This window comes from Helicoverpa zea, chromosome 16 (genome assembly GCF_022581195.2).
Source record: "Helicoverpa zea isolate HzStark_Cry1AcR chromosome 16, ilHelZeax1.1, whole genome shotgun sequence".
Taxonomy (NCBI): domain Eukaryota; kingdom Metazoa; phylum Arthropoda; class Insecta; order Lepidoptera; family Noctuidae; genus Helicoverpa; species Helicoverpa zea.
This window is the reverse complement of record NC_061467.1, coordinates 8,470,677-8,489,443: the sequence shown is the minus strand read 5'-3', so window position 1 is coordinate 8,489,443 and position 18,767 is coordinate 8,470,677. Positions and strand designations below refer to the sequence as shown.

General features: G+C 34.0%; 1 protein-coding gene across 4 annotated transcripts in view; it reads left to right on the top strand.

Moving 5' to 3' along the window:
• Positions 1–755: 755 nt before the first annotated feature.
• LOC124637294 (putative polypeptide N-acetylgalactosaminyltransferase 9) overlaps positions 756–18,767 on the top strand; it is a 141,028-nt gene continuing 123,016 nt past the window's right edge. For all 4 annotated transcript variants that reach the window (XM_047173649.1, XM_047173651.1, XM_047173650.1 and 1 more), the window contains exon 1: positions 756–1,137. The gene's annotated coding sequence lies outside the window, so the exon portion shown is untranslated. The remainder of the gene's footprint in view (positions 1,138–18,767) is intronic.

Sequence of the window (18,767 nt, the reverse complement as noted above, 5' to 3'; positions counted from 1 at the left end):
TTGAAAAGTTTTACTGTATTCACTTAGTCTATTAATTTCATACTGAATGTCAATAGATATTAAATTGACAAGATTTAGTAGGTATAACTTCTGTTCGCTTCATATCGTTGACGCTAATCGCATGCTCGCCCCCGGTACGAGTCCGATGAAATTTTTATTTAGTAGCCGACTAATGAATCCGCGCACTAAAACATTTTAATGCTATTATGGTAGTTTTTCTGTCTGTCTAATTCTCTTTTTGTTTCTAAGTTTCCCATAGCGGACTTGCTAGAAGATTTTTTTCGAGAAATAAGCAGTGCATTGGTATTTACTTGACCTTTCTATTTTTCTTTTTTCTCATCACAAACTATGAAATAAATACGGTTTAGTATGCTTTGTTGTGTGCATTTTTACTGTTTTTGGAACTTGATTACTTAGATATTGTGATGAGTAATTTTAATGTCTGCTAATTGATCCAGCGTAGGTCAATTATGGAATATTTCAAATTATTATGTCGTTCCGCATCATAATAAGCATGCAATATTGATTGTTGCCAAACAAACGATAAAAGACCTTTGCTCAACACTGGGACATTCAATAGACAGCAGCTGTTAATACAAAACATATGACGTTAATACACCTACACAAACACACCATTTGAATTATTTAGTATACGCTCGTTATCACGTTTATTTGTATAAAATTATTATCTGTAATCAATGCATATCTATATCGGTATCGTTTACTAGGTTCACGCGGTGAGATAAGTCAGTGCGGTAACAACATCTAGCGAGCGCGGAGTTGTCCCTAAGTTTTCCACTGTGAATTTTATCTAACGTGGTGAACGGAAGCCGGCCGATGCGCACATCTCGTTGCCGCATCCCGTTTCACTCGGCCCTCCGCCAATCGCCTCCGACCTCCGACCAAACGGACCTCTACACCTCGATTCTCCCTCAGTCTTACTGTGGGCGGCGCGACGCACGCACGTACGCCACGGTCGCTCGGCATCCGCTCGCGAGCTTTCGAATTTTACCTGTGGATTGTCAGTGACATGTGTCTGTAAAAAATACTTATCAAATATAAACATTGTGGATTTTTTTCTGGATTAACACTGCCCTGTTTCGAGTTCCGGGAAAATCACATCATATCATATTCAAGGTCGGTGTGTTATGTATGCTTTGCGAATAGTAATGCGATTGGATGCATTCGGAATGTCACCCGTCCAGTCTTTATAAGTTGGCATTAAAGGATTGCCGAGGTGAAGGAAATCTTTATAAAGTTCGTGTATCGGAGTTCGTTGACGTCTCGTTGTAGACTTGTTTTTTCTTTAATTATTTTTTGTTGTTTGACCGGTGCGTGAGACAAGGTTTGCGCTCTCGATCATTCCTCCATCACTAGAAATAAAGAACAATCGGATATTGGAGATTTCAATGGCAATATCCGGTTTTGCACGGAGTGAGTAACGTGCAGGTTTCCTGTTTATCTTCGAAACAATAGAGCATTTTAGTCTCGATGCCAATCTAAACACCATCACTGTACGAACCATTAACTTCCTAGGCGTGTGTTTATTTTTATCTTCAGGGTAAACTGTAGTAGATATTGGTATTCCGCTATTAACTTGCAGTTTATTTATTTTAAGAATTCTTTCTGAACGTAAAACAGAAGTTTTGCAAAAAATATTCTAATAATATGAATCAGAGGTAACCGAACCACAGTGAGTGGTTTTTTTAACGTAAAGATGAGCTCATCAATATCTGCCTATTTAAATATTTTCTTGTCGAAGAAGCCTTTGTTTAATGCACGGAGTATTTACCTTTAAGCGATATGGTAGTTTTAAAAGTCTTTATTGAATTCAGTTGGCTGAATCATATTTTGCAGGTGTAGCAAATAGGTATCTATTGACAAATCTGATTACGCATTCATTTACAATTTCTAAACAAAACAGTTCCTGTGTTTGGCAACTACCTCATATAATCTAATAAACAATAGAGATATCATTGTAATAGCTTAGAGAATAAGTATTATGTACCTACATTCAACTGTTCGCACATTCAAACCTGACCGCCGATCAATGTTGATGAAATTATAGTGATTACTGATAATGATACAGCAGTAATAGCCATGAACGAATCGGCACATATCCTTCACACGAGACTTGAGTTGATGGCTTCCATGGTGATTACACCTGACAATACATTACACGCAGATTTAGAGGCTCCTACCGTGTCAAGGATACCGTTGATAATGTTGACGGTAACGACATAATTATTAAATAATTACGTGCCTATCCAAATTCCTTGAATTATGAAGCAATTGAAGTTTAAGGAAACGGTAATGAGCGAGAAGTTTGCCATACTAAAAGTGACGCGGAAAATGTCAATTGTGTTAAAATTGTAACCGATTTCGAAGAAACGTTGATTGATGCATTTATTTACTAATTTATGTTTTTCAAAACATTTTTGAAATATCGACTTTTTTTGATAAAATTGATAACTGTCGGCTTGCCTAACAACGAGAAAAATTAATTAAAAAAGTGTTATTATTTGGATATGTTGGTAATGTTTCATATTCTCTACCCTACATTCATCAACTAGATTAGGATTTGTACCTACCAACGTTTATATTACCATAAGCTACGGCTAGTAATTATTCCCATAATAACTGTTTATAATTCAGTCTGAAGGTATAAATGGCGTAAAATTTAACTCACGAACAGTCACTCAGGTTTAACCTGTGTAAAAAATTTTGGAACGAAGTAAAATGCATTTTTTTCTCTTATTTAGGAGCAATGGATCTGTGCTATTTAAAGTTTTTAATGTGATTTGTTATGGTTCAAGCTAGCATTAACGTGTTGGATCGTTTTATTCTGACTATCGATCTTTTTTTATGAGTGTATTATTAAATTAAAGTAGCACAACCAAAACTGTATCAATGCAAAGACTGCAGAAGTCCCCTTATAAGTTAGACGAAACTAATTATGAAGTAATTAAAATAGACCCTTTTTAACTAACTGAACCCAAAGACCCTTTGCCTTCCAAAATGGCAAAAGCAGAAACTCCCAAAATATTTTACAATAACTGGTAGTCATCAGTTAAAGTCAGCTGAAAATTCGCAACTGTCTGCGGAAGATTGAAAGTGGAATAGTTTGAGTTTCAACATTTTCAGCTAAAAGCTAATTACTAAGGTAAGGAGTTCGACCACCGACTAACTGATTTGTGTCGAACGCTTCCCGGCTAACAACGGAAGTTGTAAAATTGGGAAGTACTTGCCAAACGCCGGTGCACAGAAACAAAACGTCTTAAAATAGAATGAACGATGAGCTTTGTTAATGGAACTGGTTAAACTGCTTACTTTACGGCGTTTACTTAAACAGTCTATATTTAAATTATAAAGAGCACCGATATATGCGTACGTACTCGTGAAGAATTTGCTTCTTAGGTTATTCATTCGTTGTAATTAGGTATGAGAAGTTCTGCTCGTGACGAATGCGGTGAGACCTCGGTTAGTTTTACCAAATTTGAATATAACCGTGGGTGTAATTTACTGTCGTAATTTACCTTAAGCATATCGTAACAGAAGATTGTCTTTTGGACAGGTACGAAAATAAGGCAAATTATGTTTACCCGAAACAAGTTGGTCCACGATACCCGACTATGAAAAAGTCCTCCGGAAAATTATATAGACCTGAAACCTAAATAAATGTTCAAATATATGACCGTTCAAAGTTCCAAAGCAAATATAAACCCATGAATATTCAGAACTAGACCTATGATAATAAAGTTGATATTTCTATCACGAGTTTTCACAGGCACCGCGGCCGGCTGTTGTTTTAAAACTTTTCCTTCAATAGACGCAGTTATTGCTTAGATTTTGCCTGAGCCTTTATAACATCACAGGCAAACTGTGTTAAGCCTTCTAGTAGTAAGCACGAAGCAATACTCTGGAACAATGTGCGGCTTAATTTCAAAGCGCTTTGTTTAAGAGCCAATCAAAATTATGCACGGCGGCTTCCATATTTCTGGAACGTCAACTCAGTAGGTACGCGGTAACGAGTTTTGTTCCCCCACACCGTTCGGGAACAACTGCTGAGGCAATTTTAGCTGTTTCAAGACTCAACTGTGAGATTCTGTTTTAAACAATAGTCGTAAATTCAGCTGGGCCCGTCAAGGTGTTTAATTTATACAGGTCTTTGAACACCCATACGGTATATGGACAAAAGAATCATTTGTCTGGCTCTTGGAGCAAGCTATTAAAATTTAAAATTATACGAGATGTGTTGCTTAGTGTATTAAAGTGTCTGAAATTAACGTACGTCGAACCTATTAAGCTGTCCACAGCGAGCAGACGAGTTTTAAATAACTAAACACGACAGAGCACGTCCTTCCTTATGACTAATCTAAAGCGGAACTTCATTCATCTCCTCACCAATTAAGAAAATTTTGGTCATTAAAATTAGATTATTAAAAAAGAAATCTTTTACCACCAACATACAAGATTTATTAAAAGACAACTTTACTTCTCATAAAGACGTTTCAACCGTCGTCTCATGTTCTTTCTTTATATTTTTATATTTCCTCTCACATCCTTTAACTACTTTTAACACATTACGAATATAGTCTACAGTGTCTGCTATTGTTTCACCTACATTCTAATTTATTCGTTCTTCGTATCGGAGTTACACAAAACATGTTTTAATTGTCAAAGTGACGCAACGTGGAGTTTTCTCGCGGGCGACAAAGCTGGGCTATGAGTAATTACTCCAAGAGGCAAGACTTCCGTACTAGTGCCCCGTGCGGAATGGCTGTCAGACGTGGGAACATCGCGAAATTGACGGTTTTACTTTTGCTTAGATGTAATAGTTTCTTCTGTACCTCTACACTCTACAGTATTGTGATGATACCTGTCTTATAATTTTAATACCTAATCTAAATGTCTAACGGTAGGAAATTTAATAAATTAGGTAAATCCTAAAACTTACTTACCTATTTCATGTTTCTAATCAGTTTAATAATGCAGTTTTTTCCTGTCGTTATTACCTTATATAAGGCTTTCTGTTGTTATAAATATAACTGTATCAAACCTTCAACAGGAATTTGTTAAATACTCATTAAAAGGCAAACCACGCAACCTACTGTACCGCGACACCTTAGCATAGATACCATACTTACTACTGCTGTAACAATGAATAAATTCAACCATAGTTTTTACTCTGAACAATTAAGTGCCGCGACACCGATTCTCGACATGAAATTAACCATGGAAATTCCAAAAGTCATTCGTTTTCAAAGAATTAGAATAATTTCTCATAATTACAGGTTCATGCAAACGTGTTTTGCGTTCTGCGGTTATAACAGATAACTTGTCTAATACTGAGAGTTCACTCGACTGCGGTTTTGCTTAACATCTGTCTGTGTTCGCTCCATTTGCTGTTTCTGTGACGTCACTGAGCCCGTTTTTGGCCAAACTATCGCCGTGAATCGCAAAGTCAATGTACGATATTCATGATTTATTTATAGTTTGAACTAGTAATTGTAATTAGCAGCTAGTCAACATTATTTACATAGAGCGGCTGTGGAGCGTAAACATTCAGGTTTCAATGTACCTAGTTTAGTGAAAATGTTGTTCAGTATTTGTAGTGTGAAGGAAAGAGTTTTTTTCGTTTTAAACGTTATCTAATTTAAATATAACTTTTTTTACGGATTTTATCGCGGTTATATTAATATTATTTATTCCCGGCGATTAGGATCCTAGTTTTATTTAAATGTCTAATATTTGCGGAAGTGTTAGAATCAAAACGTTATCTAATGTTTCCCTGTAACGTTCTCACACCAAATAGGGATTAAAATATTTTATTAAAATTGGTACAAAATTCTGCTTATTTATATGCACGTTTTCCTTGTTTATGCAATTGTTGAGTGTTTCGCCAAAAGATTCGAATGCTATTTTAGCACGCCCAACACAAACGAAGCCATCCATCGTTGCCAGAAAATTGTACGAAATCCGAATATCGTACGTGCTTTCATTTTATTGCGATCCTCGTCTCACAGGAGGAGATGATGATGAAATATGTCACAAACTCCAATATGAATTACATTTTACTTCAGCGGTCGACATATCCCTTGAGACTTGAAGTCTACCAACGCATTACTCAAACTAATTTCACGAAATCACTGTCTAGTTGTTGTTTTGTTTCGATGGTTCTACAAAACTAGGTTCGGCTTTCGGTGTTGCTTTAAATCATACATAGGTGTATGCGCTTCAAATAAGTATGATTAGTTATCACTTATTTATTTCCTACTTGCTTTTGCCCGCGGCTTCGCTCCCGTCAACTGACTTCTCTACTTTACCCAATTTTTTTTTCATAAGAACCTTCTCCTGACAATAACAAACACAACAAAAAACGAATTAGCCAAATTGGTCCAGGCGTTGTTGACTTATGCGCTTACCAACACATTTTGCGATTCATTTTTATATTATAGATTATGTATTCTTCATTTATGTAAGTATGTATTACTTATTTCATTCAATAAATTAAATCTTGAAATTTAATATTACAAATGTGCAGAATAAAAATAAATGACATTATGTCAACCTTGATTCATTTCAATTCACACCTAGATATCAAAGTCCTTGACGATGAGATCGCTATCAAAACGTCATTTGGCTATTAAAAGCAAATTAGTGTTGCCTGATACCGCGAACATCTATTTACAGATAACTGCCATATTTCACTTTATTGCCATAGCAATAATATACATGTTGGTTATAATATTCTCTCGATATTCAGAACTAGGGCTCCTTGTACTCGAATAGTATCAAAAGGCTATCGCACATTGATCTAGGCGACCGTAATGGCAAGGCCGGACAGATGACGTGTCGCTTTGGAGACAACACGTGCTTCGGCATAGAAAGTGATTATATTCACGGCCAGTAATGTTATGCATGCAGTACAATTATATAAATGGCACTTGTGACTTTTTAAAGAGCATTTATCTTTTGATTTTTTCTTATCGTGCGGATGCTGTGGTTACCATTTATTTATTATTGAAATACAAGTTTGTAAATTAGATTATTTAATATTGATTAACAAGTGCGTCGTAAGGAAGTTTATAACCAGTTTAGTAATAACTATCGAATTTAACTAGTGGGTGGTATGTACCTGTTTCATTAAAAGAGCTACATATTACATAGCAATACAAATAAATTACTTACTGAAAAATAATTATTTCGACTACCGAATAGTTTCAATGCATGAATGAGTAGATACAGTCGTCAGTCCGGATAGTGGATAAGCGTATACTTTTTATTCAAATGTCCTAACGATAACGAGTTTCCTGTAACTAACGATAAATGCAGAATTTTATTGTTCCAATTGCTACATAAAAACATTTAAACGTTATTTTACACTACATTAAATTCTACTCGTGGACTAAATATACTCCAATTTCTAGCGAGTTTTTAGATGTTACGTACATTTGATACGGCGACTGAGTAAAAATACCTATCAATATTTTTATAAGTAACAGATTAATGTTTTATAGACCTACGTTTTCAACAAGAAAATGTTTGACCCTTAAGATTAGAAAAAGGTTATGAACAAAATTAATATTGATATAATTTATCTGAGATCATTTTGACAACTCCCTATGGGGTCTGCTGAAGTCTGCTTTGATTTTAATACCAATGTAATCACTAAATAATAATTATCTTCCAAGATATGAGTTTATCTTAACGATATGTTCTAAGTACTTACTGTTCATAATGATAGTCAAAACCTTAAAACCAGTTTCCCTTTAGCAATATAGGAAGGTATTTTGGTCTAATCATTGTTGATAAGCGATCATTGTATTTAATACCAATGATAACTAATAAGAATAAAAATTGTTCCTAATAATAAAACGTGCCTAGAAATACTGTGACAAATAAAACATTCCTATCACAGTAATTAATCTCCGATGAATAGCTGTGCCTAAGTAAGAACGACAATTAGTACAGCGTAAGTAATTGCATAATGCGTATAACGCGGAAAATTGATTTAATTCATACGTAACGAGATAAAAGGGAAATATCGTAAAACTTGGTTTATTTTCATCACGTATCGAACTTATGTAAGAGTAGGTAATACAAGGAATTTACACTGTTTCATTTTCATTAATGTATGTATTGATTTTTATTACTTGTAGGTACATTTATTAATTCATGGCGTTACTACAAAAAAGTTAAACAGTCGTTTGACACGTTTGACTCAATGTTGTGTTTGTTTTTTAAACACGTGTCAAATGTCGCACGATACATATTTTTTCTCTTACTTTTTTTACTTACACCACTAGTCTACCATTACATTTTTATCTTAACCTAATGCAATAGACGTGACACAATACTACAAAATAATAAATGGAAACATAAAATGCCAAAGCACAAAAATAAACAACGAACAATATCAAAACATAAAAATTAAAAATCACAATAGTATATCCAAATTAAAATTCCTCTACTAGCCACTTGTCCAGATTCTGCATAGAAATAAATTTATTTTATTTATGTCATAAGCCATTAAGAGTCGTTCTATCTTTTGGCAGAAATTGCATACAAATCCGTTCAATAAATTCTTATTAAAAGGCAAGTAGTGAGTTAATAGCAGGGTACAACCTTTATCAGCAACCAAAGCAATACGGTATTATTTATCATTTGACCACCACTATCATAGAAAGATGGACATTTGTGGTCGAATACATAGGACTGAACAGTAAAAACTTGTTTTAGTTTACATGATAAAACATTACAACTTTTGAACCACATTTCATGACCCAGTATTGCATTTGTATCGAGTGGGGTAAATGCTACTATTATAACCGTATACCATACCATATATTGTTCGTTTAAACGTAATCACAAATTCACAATGCAAACATCCGATTTATATTATTGTAAGTGCGTTAGGAAATTGCCCCCATACATTCACCCGCAGTGTTTTCACTTATTTTCAGTTCAAAATGGATTTTATTGTGCAGTGAAAGTAACTGGTGACTGCAACAATACAAACGATGAATTTAAAGCCCACATAATATGAATAAAACATTAAATCTTTTCTATTTATGCAAAAACGTATTTTATCGTAAGACTCTTATAGTTGGCAAATGTGCTGATTTTTAAAAGTAAAGTTTCATTATTGAAGTATTTATCTATGTACTTACGTTTTAAGTACCAATTATATTATTTTTATGTACTGTTTTATTAATTGCCGTGTACAATTGAATTGTTATTGCTTCTATTATTTTTATTTATTCAATCACTGTATTAAAAAAAATACAATAAATATTATTTTACTATTACTTTGTAATTAGGTAAGTACGTGTATCCTTAGATTAAAAGAGCAACACTAATTTCTGATAAGTACCTACATTTATAACTACTTCGCACTTATCTTGTACTTAGGTACATGGAAAATACGATGTGGGAAACATGAATTAACGTTTATAATGAAGGAATTTTACCTTTTACTCAGTATTGATATTAAGATTTTCTAAATACTTAACGTTTTTGATATCAATCTTATTATATTTTTGCTTACGCAAGGAGAAACTCACGTATGACCTATAGCCACATTCGTCGTAGAAGGAAAATATCTTAGCAACAGTTGCCAATCGTTGTCATAAGCCTCTTTACTGAAACATTTTGTTGCAAAGTCTTATTTTTCCTTCATAAATATATTCATAAAATTGTAAACATCTAAATTGATTTAAAGCTTAAAAAGTTGAAAGCATTGTATGGTACTTTATAAAGTAACTTCAATACCGAACAACGGCCCCTTTCGAGGCAACTTTGAACATTCAAGTTGTCATAAAACTAGAAAGATGACTATTAAGTTTGTGAAAGAATTCTTTTAAAGTATTCTTAGTAAGTTGACGTAGTTGCAGCAAGTTGCATACAGTCTTGTTGGGTGCATAAATAACAACAGTATGGGTACTTACGACAAGGGGAAAATTACTTATCGCGACTGACTTGATGTGGTGGAAACTTGGCTTTTGTTTTTGCTATTCATTCTTTAATGTAATTTTAGATGTTCTTAAAATAGAATAAATGGATCGAGACAGCATAAATGCGTTGATAATTTTCTAGAATCGTAATGCTTGTCGATAACTTGAAGTATCTATTTAAGTAGTCCTTCTCAACTGCCTGGGAATCGAGCAACTGCGGTCAGATCTAGACGTATGTAAATGCTTTTTAAAATCTTAATTTTCAGCTGGTTATTAAGCTAAGTGAAGCCAAATATACAAACCAGGTGCTGTAATAATTCTGATTGACGACAGCAGCTATCCTAAACTTCAAAATTGTATTCTAAAACCAGCCTCCATATTTTTATGAGGCAACACAAGAACTAAAAGGAGGCTTACTCGCAATAACTAAACAGATAAGCAAGGGTCGCTTTTAGTAAAGAATGCTAGTTAGCGTTACGAGCGAGGGGAACGCTGCTGTAAAAACCCTCGTAAAATGTGATGGAAACTTGTAATCATCGCTCCTTCAATTTTGTAAGCAAACGTTGAACAAAACTTATATTTGACGGTTTACTAACTAACTTATCGTATCTCACTAGGACTTAAAATGCTTAGCTTTATACCAACGTATATATTTTTTAGTTGCACACTATTTAAAATGTCATATGTGAATCAATGTAAGTATATATGGAATAACCTCCATAACCTAATTAAATGTTTGACGGTTTTTTCTTTACGAGTATGTTATAAATAAAAATTCTACTTTTTAAACATTTTCATAGAAGGCTTTCAAATATTGTAAAAAAGTGACTTGAGTACTCGTTTGCCCCTCAGAAACGATTACTGTCTCAATGTTAGTTGTTTATCCAAACAAACTGTATTCATATATTTAATTGTAAGATGATCTATGATTTCTATATTTAATTGTAAGCTATAAATAGAAAGTTTCAGTGCGCAGTGCCGACTCTAAATATAGATACAAGGATATTCATTCATTTACAAAGGTGAAACGAAAATTTTTAATTCATTATGTCGATTTAACTAAGACCCCTTCTTTTCGCAGACAACTTATTACCATTAATAAAACAGACAGCTGTTCGTAATTTCTAGGAACTTATTACCTTACTTACAATAAAGATAGGAAAAAATAAACATTGAATAATCATGATGCATGCGCAAAGAAAAAGCGTGGGAAAAATGTATGTATGAAACTGGAATGTGAGTGGTATGTCTTGGTTAATTGAAGACTTTATCATTCAACTAGGCATTACCCTACCGGGAATAATAATTTTGCATTAAAACGCCAACTCATGGAAAGTATTTTTATCGGTTTAAAATCTAGACTGGCTGCAATTATTTGAATTGCTGCACAAACCTTCGTGTCACGTAATATACAGCCAGTAACACCAATAAACACTGTTTCTCGGACACCATCGGATGTCCAGCCTTTCATTACTAGACCAAGATTATAATCGAAGCATTAGCCGTCTGGGCAAGAAATGAGCACTTTGCTGAGCAGCGTCGAACGGGTTTCATCGACCCTATACCAAGCGTCACCACGTCCGTCGTCTGTGCACTTACAATCGCAGTTTTCACCTCGGATCGATCGCTGGCGTCACATCGATCGCGGTCGCGTGGTACCGGCCGCACGTAGTAATGATGCGGACTGCGGTGTCACCGGAGGCCATTCCTCGGTCAAGTGTACCTGTTTAACCACATAAGGTTGTTTGCAATATTGACGCTTTTGCCTCTGGCCCCCCGATAAAGCCTGCATTCCCATTTCCAATGCTTTGACTTTGACTATACTTCGGCCGTTCAGAGAATGCGTTCCTGACACCTATCAGTTAGTCACGACTAGTGATGGGCACAACATAACACTGAGTTCGTTACCGTTCCTTCAAAATGAACCGCCGCATTATTTTAAGATTATTTTCGTTTTAAATTGGCGGAATCATTTGTTTTATATTTTAGTTATTTAAGTGGAAACCAAAAAAAGGTAATATTCATATAATAAAATTGTTTTATTTATTCTTTGTTACAAGTACATTGAATTGAATGTGCGAACAGAATATTAATCAGACTCCGATTTGCTTGAGGAGGTGGTGTCTTCATCATCATCTTCGCCTACATGTATAATTATATTATTATCAATAACAGAATCAATCCTGATATCTCGGTCTAACAAAAGCCGGGTAATCAAATAAAAACAGATCGAAAACACTTGAAAAACGTGGTCTATGCGCACGAAACGACAACGGACGACTGTTTTAGCGTCACAAAATGGCGGCCCATAACGCCATTTGGGGTTACCATTTTTAATCTAAGTATAAAAATGCGGTTTGGTCATAGTTTTATTTTTATATTTCATAAAAGTTATAATTAAGTCTTATAGTCCATTATTTTCCAATTCTTAAAAAGAAAATCAAAACGTATTATTTTATATTATAACTGTATAAGAACAGATTACGATACTTGCCTGTTATTTTTAGCACAGCACTACAAAATATAAACCGCTGACATAACCTTGTAATAGCGCAGTATAGATTTAGAAAAATATTGTTTACCAAGTTATTTGACACTCAGTTTGGCACAAAATTATAACATTCATTGATTATTGATATAATAATGTTGTTTTAATGCTCCTCAATTGTTAAAACGGTAAACAACCAGCAAAAATATTTTTATCGTAACTGCAACGCCATTGCAAAGTTACGTCGTCAGTTCAATCGCGACGTGTCAGGAACGCATTCTCTGAATGGCCGAACTATAACTGTGTGAAAGTTCCCTTCGTACGCTCTTGATTACAAATTACGATTCTGCTCCGACAATTTAGTATCTCGGCCTAAACAGCCGGCCTGCGGTCATTGAATTGAATGACATCATTATTGCAAAGCAGACAATTGACGCAATCATAACACTCGTTCTTTATTAATGTTAAAAGATAAGATGTATGTGTATTACATTGGAGCAATTTTTCGCTTGGTAGCTTACCGAGATGTTTTTATTTTCATTGTCTATTTACTCGGTTGAGGTTGCGCAATTTTATGTGTGCTACTATTTCAGTATGCGATTATCTCGCTTTATCCAAGCGTGTATTTGTATAAACAATCGGGGTTGTTATTGTTTTTGTTAGATGAAACTTATCGATACTTACCTAAGTTACTTATTGGCTTGAGATTGACTCTTATTGGTTTTTTTTTGTAGTTCCTAACGGCATTTGAACATTCAGTCTCTAAAGCGTATTCATTTATTGTTGACTGAGTAAACAGTTATTAAGTTACCGTTAATAAACTATTCTATGTGTGCAAACACATAAAATATATACTTTTCTTAAAACGAATCTTCAACTTATTCTCGGCTACAATGTCTGGAAGCTAGGAATAAAATCGCGAACATTTTCTGACAATACAAAATGTCTTTCATAAATAAAACAAAATACATACTATTCGATACATTTGTTATATAAAACGCAAAATGCAATTTCCCAAAGAAAACTATTTGCAATAATTTCGCGTATTTCAAAACATGTTGTAAAATAGTCCGGGTCGCAGTTATCGTGCTACCAATGTGTTTGAACAACAATAATGTTCTTATCAGACGTATTGCTAGCTGCATTTTCTATTACACCAAACGGTTTTGTGTGGGCTTCATAAAACAATCACCAATTGTTTTTTTTGTGCCTTCACCACCGTGATTTTCTCTACGTGATGATATTGAATTTCCTCATTCCTGACAGTCAGTTGTTTAGGTTCACAGTCTAATCTCCAATCTTTTAGCTTCACTATCTGTGGAATTTCTTTAGAGTTCTTCGGTATCCAATTAAAATGTTAGAGCTTGTACTTGCTTGTAATGCAATTTTGTTAGAATTTTTAAAGTAATTATCCTAACATTGCGTCTTCCGCAAAATTGTTTGATGCAGATCTAAGCAGGTTTAGGTGATAAAAAAATTTATGACATCATGATTAACTTCGGAGTATGGATAAACAATCCCATGAACATAGTTTGATATCTCAAGCAACAATGAAACAAGTTTATATCACAATATGCACCATTAGGTATTTACAAAGAGCCATATGTGTATATCTAAGCAGTTATTACTCTGCGTCTCTAATGTTCCAAAATTTCATAGTTGGTAGAACAATAGCCACAGTTTGGGAATGTTTGTGGGAAGCGAATTTATTGTCACGTCATATGACTGTGCGCTGTTTTGCAAACATTCGGTAGACTATAAACATTTTAGAACCTCTAGAGTTGTAATGAGGACTTTTTATGCAGATGTAGTTCTGTGGGCTATGGTATTTTGTATGTACAGTGATAGTGCTGAGGTATTTGTCACTGTTACGCTTCCCGAGGGTGCAGTATGGGATTGTGGGTCCTATTTATTGTACGAGATAAATGTTTTGGTGCAGTCACCGGGGTACTAATTAGTACTTATTTACTGGCTTTGCTAATTTTGATAATACTTTTTAAATGTAATTTGCCATTGCAAAATTTACCCAACAAGATCGTTTGATTAGGTATTATTGACATCTATTACTACCAGTTCTGTATGCCTAGTAAAGATTCCCAGCATGAAAGCTTGGAAAATATGGAGAAACGTTAACCATTCTTAGATAAATCTTCTATCTAGCACCCACAACCAAATAACCCGTCAAGATTCTATACATCAGGAAATATGGAAGTTGATTGTTACTAGAAAACAAAGCGATAGATATCCGACGTGAAGGCAGTCGGATCTATACGTTCTCAAGTCCTTTGTTCAGGCATATTGTGGCGGTGACAACGCAGCCGTGGGCCGGCCCGGCATGAAGTGAGCCTCGTGAATTACAAGAGATGACATTGTGCGTGTATCTATGGCCGAATCTGCGAATAGGATTGCAGGTGTATTATAAGATATGGCTTGATTCAAGGGGCACGTTTTCTGCTGAACAATTGTAGCTGTTTTGAGTCTTGTGTCTGAATTCTGTATTTGCTCATAAGGAAATGTTGAGTTTTCATAGCGTCAATTAACTAAAATAAGCCTTTACGATCTATTTGTAACTAATTACCCTTTTTTAATTGCAGGTACTTATCGTTAATTTTCGAAGTCTCTGGCAGTATTTTCGTAAGTACATAGATAATGTTATAAATAGTTTGAATTGAACAGCACTTCTTCCATTATAGAGTGACGCCACAAACCTCTATTTTCTATCTTTGTACTTATTATAGCAGTGAGAAATTATAGGGTCTTATCCCACGTCAAAGTTATTTTTGAAAGTGGCATTTATTTTATTTTTATCCGAACCAATTTATGTAGGGTTTTATTTCAGACAGGTAATTTATACTAAAACAATTTTTATGTTCTTTAAATGTTTAAAAACCAGATTTGAGAGTTTTTTTTTTAATATCTTGTTTGCCTCGTTAAAGGCTTTCGTTGAACTGTTCGCGTTAAATGTTGCTTTTTGGAATTCAACATAGCACCGTATATTTATATATCACACGTTATATTAGTATTATTAACAATTCTACTAATTTATAATCCAATGCCAGTTTTCTATCAGTTTCTAGGCATTATAGTTCGGCCATTCAGAGAATGCGTTCCTGACACGTCGCGATTGAACTGACGACGTAACTTTGCAATGGCGTTGCAGTTACGATAAAAATATGTTTGCTGGTTGTTTACCGTTTTAACAATTGAGGAGCATTAAAACAACATTATTATATCAATAATCAATGAATGTAGTTACGTCGTCAGTTCAATCGCGACGTGTCAGGAACGCATTCTCTGAATGGCCGAACTATAACATAACTATCTGCCTAACTTTCTCCAAAATTAGTCAAATTATAGGTCGTTGGATCACCTTCCAGACTAAAAAGCTAATTTCCTGAGTTTAGACTTAGTTTTACTATAATTTGCTCACTGGAACAACACCTATTAAAGTGGATCCCTTTTGAGGTCCCTGTTGTAGTTAAATGTCGGCTTTTGAGGAATTTTAATGACCAAATTGTTCTATATGAAAAACATGTGGTTTAATGCCTGTATTGGGTACTCTTGTTACTAAATATATTAAATAATCAGCAACAGCAATTTGATGACTTTTAGCGGTCCTGCTATGTATATCTACGACACAAATATTTGGTATGAGTAAATTCATAAATATTTTATGTATAACTAGAGAGGTTGAATGAACTGAACATTTTCTGGTGACTTCATTTTTATATAAAACTAGCCGTTTTCCCGCGGTTTAACCCGCGTCCCGTGGTAACTACTGCCCGTACCGGGATAAAATATAGCCTATGTTACTAGTGGATAATGTAGCTTTCGAATGGTGAAAGAATTTTTAAAAACGGTCCAGTAGTTTTTGAGCCTATTCATTACAACCAAACAAACAAACAAAGTTTTCCTCTTTATAATATTAGTATAGACGATAAAACTCTCAAGACTCATTTGCTTGTACTCAAGGACTCAAAGAATAAAATACCATCAATATAAAATAGTTCGACGATTTTCCTATACAATTTCAGACAAAGTAGCTTTATAAATACCAGATGTGGATAATTTGCACATCAATTATGTATTTACTTGTTTACTTTACTCAATTAACTGAAAATTATGTACAGAGCTCGTAATACCTGAAACACTAAACTGTGTGAAGTGCTTAGTTGAGCCAAACTAGTAACAAATACTTTAGCTCCAAATGTTACCCTCAAGTTTGGTGTTCACAGTCTTGGGACCAATTATTAAGGACGTAACAACCGGGGCCCTGAAATATTGACCTTAAAAGGCCATTAGTGTCCAGTTTGGGCCCTCGATAAGCCGAATTTGACCGATTAAGGATATACAGTTGTGATTTGGAGCCTTGGTTTACCATGATTTGGTACGGTTGGGAACTAATTGTGGATATTACATTAAATTAAATCGATGAAGAATTATGTTTTAAATAACATATAACATTTTATAAATGTAACACCTGTATCTGTACCAATGTTTGCAAATAATAAATGGCTTTGACATTGATAAATTTCTAATTCTTTAGCATTTTTTTTGTCATTTTTGTATTTGATTGTAAAAATATGCTTATTAGAAAAATTATGAAGAAATTGCTAACGACATTTTATAGAGTTCCATGAAGTCGTAAACGTGAAAACATTGTATGTTTTTTTTTTATTCTTACTTTATAAGACACACAAACTACCTAGGATTTAAAGGGGGAAATTACTTTATGATCTTGTTATACCATATGAATCACAAAATCTTTTGTACAAATAAGATGGAATGATTAATGTGGGTTTTATCCAAGATAAAAAACAGTTAGTTGTAAATATTGACGCAACTGTTAATACTTGAATGACGAAGAAAAAATATTCAAATGAGTCGGTTTTAGTGCTCAGAAACTATAATTAGGATTTTAATTTTATTAATTACATACCTTATCATTGTTTGTTTCCTTGAAATTCACGTGTTTCTTGTTATCTCAGATAGGTGGGACATCAGATTTCTATATTTCTTCAGTATTATCTGCTCTTTATAATTTTTTATCAACCTCAAACATATCAAAGTATTTTTTTTATAAAAAATTTATTAAGTAGTATAATGTATTTTGATCAACGGATTTCTAGTTAAAATGCCATTATCTCATTCTTAATCAAAATTCAGTTTCAATATCTATATGAATTTGATAATTAAACATATAGTATGAGTTGCTTATCATTCTGTTAATAAATTGATTAATTATTTAGATAGAACTTAGTACTAAGTAACAAATTGACGCAAGAGCATAAATCTCATCGTTCACCGCCCACATTCTGAAGAAGCGCTCACAATACGGCACACTTAGCATAAGAGAAATTCACTGGCCTTGATTGTTGATTTTTTCTTTTCGGGGTCACATACCATGACTATCGAAAAATATAAATGATATTATTATTATTAAACTAATCACAGAAACTTTCGCATGTCACATTCAAATTTAGTTTTAAGTTGGAGCAAAGGTCACATAACACCTCGCAATCATTTTCGTTTCTAGATGGGCTATGCTATTATAAATTCATTGTTTTGACTTGTCTCGACGAACCATCTCCATTGTTCCTGTACATGTTGTCAAAGACTGTGTTTGGAAATAATGAGTCACTTCTATTCTGTTCGGTGTGGGACTACGCTCATAGATAGATGGGCAACCTCATTTTTCGGTCAACATGATTATATAGATGCGAAGACCAGGACTTTTTAATATGCTTATTTCTTCCCCTGAATTCACGAATGTTCATGGAGAAGGAATGAGACAGTCAAATAAAATCAACAAAGAGTGATCAATTATTTAGGTATTAAACGAGGTATCTAGAGCTTATCTCATATATGAAATAATCCCAGTATGCCAATAACAGTCAATATGAAAGCAGTAATTCGTAGGAATAATATCTCGTGAAATATTAACTCGATCTTTGTTAGCTAATTAAGTATGTAGAGTGTGTTAATTGAATTTAAATATTGATATTTCTCTCAATGAATGTCGTAAGGTCTGTTTACGTTTTAATTAAAAATATATTTTCTATAATTGCTGGTCTGTTGCATTGTTATTATTTTTATCTGCAGTATATATAATTGTGTTTAAATTGTGATTCATTTTCCGGGCATTATTTAAAGCAGTGGTTCCCAAACTTATTTTGTCTAATGCCCACTTTGAGAATAAATATTGTTTTAGCGCCCCCATTTTTTAGGGTTCCGTACCCAAAGGGTAAAACGGGACCCTATTGTTTTCGCTCTTCTGTCCGTCCGTCTGTCACCAGGCGGTATCTCATGAACCGTGATAGTTA